At 42.2% G+C, this 2,588-nt stretch overlaps 1 protein-coding gene across 1 annotated transcript in view; it reads right to left on the reverse strand.

Moving 5' to 3' along the window:
- The window catches only part of TMC5 (transmembrane channel-like 5), a 120,860-nt gene that overhangs the window by 99,860 nt on the left and 18,412 nt on the right, over positions 1-2,588 (reverse strand). Inside the window, exon 2 of the mRNA XM_011976099.1 lies at positions 322-549. The gene's annotated coding sequence lies outside the window, so the exon portion shown is untranslated. The remainder of the gene's footprint in view (positions 1-321; positions 550-2,588) is intronic.

Genomic DNA, 2,588 nt, shown 5'->3' on the forward strand with positions numbered 1-2,588 from the left:
GGGAGTCGGAGGTTGCAGTGAGCTGAGACCGCACCCCTGCACTCCAGCCTGGCGACAGAGCGAGACTCTGTCTCAAAAAAAAAAAAAAAAAAAAAATTGTTTTTTATTGCAGAGAGTGGGGAGAGGGAAAGAAATTAGTCCCACTAAAATTCTGTTTTGCCATCTAAGGACATTAAAGGCAATGGCAGCTATCACAAATGACTATCACCATTATCTCATAAAACACTTTATGGACATAAAAAAAAAGAAGAGAGGGAGACCCCATCTCAAAAGGAAGGGTAGTTCATTTAACTGAATAAATTCAGCTGCATGAAAACTTACTTTTTTACCCTTATTGTTCTTGCTTTGTCCCAAATAGATGCTCACGTTGCTCAAACCAACTTGATCTTAAGATGTTGTTGGCAACACTGGAGTCACGTGTCCATGGGTCTTGCAGGCTGGCTTTTGATGGGAGCTGGGCTGCGGGTGATTTACGGACGGTTATAATCTGTGATGCTGGTCTGAAGTCTGAATATTCCAAGTTGCTGACTGCAGGCAGAACCTCATGTCCTGAAAATCAGAAGACAGAGGACTTAAGCTTCCATAAAAGATGGGCTCATACTGTACAACCCAATCCTGTGCATTTGGAAGCAGAAAACACTGGCTCAAATGGCTTCCTGTTTTCTCTTCTCTTAAAAACTTGAAACATTAGACTACAGTGAAGCATAGAGAAGATCAAATATTAACTCATGCTAATTCTTTTCATATTAATTCCAGACTTGAATTTGTTTTATTAAGGAAATAAAACATTACTGGTGAAGCTCTCTAATACCTCTTCCTAATCCAATTTTCCATGGTGTCCTCTTCCCTGTCTGGAAGATACCACTATCATAAATGTGATGTGTGACTTTCCAGGGCATGCTGTTCATACTATGACCACTGTTATGAGTTGAGTTGCATCCCCTCAAAAAAGTATGTTCAAGTCCCAGCCCCCAGTACTTCAAAATGTGACCTGATTTGTAAGTAGGATCTTGGTGGAGGCAATCAAGCTAAAATAAGTTCATTGGGGTGGGACCTAACGCAACATGACTTGTGTCCTTATGAAAAGGGGAAATTTGGGCCAGGCACAGTGGTTCCTGCCATAATCCCAGTACTTTGGGAGGCCGAGGCAGGTGGATCACCTGAGGTCAGGAGTTCAAAACCAGCTAATTCTAAGAATTCTTGAAAGGCAATGAAAAAGAATTTAAAAAGAAGAAATCACTCATTCCCAGGCATCTCATTTCAATCAAAGTTTCACATTAGCAGTTCTGGAAGCTCCCATTCTTTCTGCAGGCACCTGATCTTGGATGGACAACTCCAACACAAGGATGATGGCCTCCACACACGGGCGAGCGGTTGCCGGAGCACCAGGTCATGGGACGCTCACACACAGGCATATTTCAGCAGAGACGTTGATTTTGTTTGCTTGCCTGCTCTTCATTGCTCTTTCTGGGTTTGCTGTATTAGTGTAATGATTACTTTGGCTGTCAGCCTCGATGCCATGACAAATAAATGCCTAGGAACTCCTTTATCTGCAGTGTGTAATGTTTAGGACCAGGAAATAAAGCTAATGTCAATAGTCTCTATGTGAGAGCAATAGCTTCCATCACTCAGTTAACAAAGCCTTCCCGTAAGTAAACATTTGTTAGTGTGCGATCCGTGTTGGCTTTTCAGAGTGTCAGGCACCTTCACAGCCATACACTTAGACCCCTTAGAGCCTAAGAAAATGAGGTCTATGCTTAGAAAATAAGGTCTATGATTTCAAGACAGCAATCACACCTGTAATCCCAGCACTTCGGGAGGCCGAGATGGGTGGATCACTTGAGGCCAGGAATTGGAGACCAGCCTGGCTAACATGGCGAAAACCCATCTCTACTAAAAATAAGAAAATGAGCCGGGCATGGTGGCTCGCACCTGTAATCCCAACTACTTGGGAGGCTGAGGCACAGGAATCGCTTGAACCTGGAAGGCGGAAGTTACAGTAAGCCGAGATCATGCCACTGCACTCCAGCCTGGGCAACAGAGAGAGACTCTGTCTCAAGGAAACAAAACAAACCAACAAACAAAAAAGGAAAATACAAATACAGCAAAATAGTCACATCCTCTTGTTCTTTTTGTTTTTTGTTTGCTTGTTTTCCTTTCTATAAGGAATTTGCTGTTTTCAAGATATTTATTCAATTCCCAAGGAAAGGTAATGTAAAGAGAATGTAAGATTTTTAGCTTGTTAAATGAGTGAGAAAGAGTCAGAAGCTAGAAAATGAAAAATGAATTTTAATCACTTGAAAGGCATCACCTAACCATGGCAAAAAATCCTTCAAGGAAATAGTCTAAGGTATCGTGTTTACTACTGAAGTAACAAATGCCTCTTATAATACCGAATTAACATGAGTTCTAATATATTTTTTAAATGAGAACTGGGGCCAAGTGAGGTGGCTCAAGCTTGTAATCACAGTACTTTCAGAGGCTGAGCCAGCGCGATCGTTTGAGACTGGGAGTTTGAGGCTGCAGTGAGCTATGATCATGCCACTGTACTCCAGCTTGGGCAACAGAGCAAGATGCTGTCTCAAAAA

The sequence above is a fragment of the Mandrillus leucophaeus genome, unplaced genomic scaffold (assembly GCF_000951045.1).
Source record: "Mandrillus leucophaeus isolate KB7577 unplaced genomic scaffold, Mleu.le_1.0 Scaffold162, whole genome shotgun sequence".
Taxonomy (NCBI): Eukaryota; Metazoa; Chordata; class Mammalia; order Primates; family Cercopithecidae; genus Mandrillus; species Mandrillus leucophaeus.